The sequence below is a fragment of the Leopardus geoffroyi genome, chromosome B3, assembly GCF_018350155.1.
Source record: "Leopardus geoffroyi isolate Oge1 chromosome B3, O.geoffroyi_Oge1_pat1.0, whole genome shotgun sequence".
Classification (NCBI taxonomy): Eukaryota; Metazoa; Chordata; class Mammalia; order Carnivora; family Felidae; genus Leopardus; species Leopardus geoffroyi.
Window position 1 is genome coordinate 11,750,552 of NC_059337.1, and position 332 is coordinate 11,750,883.

The 332-nt window shown below is 41.0% G+C and overlaps 1 non-coding gene across 1 annotated transcript; it reads right to left on the bottom strand.

Annotated features, from left to right (window-relative positions):
• Nucleotides 1–259: 259 nt before the first annotated feature.
• TRNAK-CUU lies at nucleotides 260–332 on the bottom strand. The gene has a single exon. It is a non-coding gene; the product is annotated as a tRNA-Lys (tRNA).

Sequence of the window (332 nt, forward strand, 5' to 3'; positions counted from 1 at the left end):
TGTTATATGTCAATTATACCTCAATGAAGGTGGGAAAAATCGGTTAATCACTGATACAGATGTTTGTGAGACTATTCTTGTAGTTTTTCAGTAGCCCTGAAATTATCTAAATAAAAAGTGTTTAACAACAAAGAAATACCTGGTGGGGACCACGAGTACAGATTAAACCAGGCTGACTACTGGCTAAGAATCGTGGGTTGAGGGAAGCATGGGGGGTTCATAACACTATTTTTTGCTTCTTTTATTAAAGTAGGCTCCATGCCCAGTATGGGGCTCGAACTCACAACCCTGAGATTAAGAGTCTCATGCTTTACCGACTGAGCCAGCTAGGC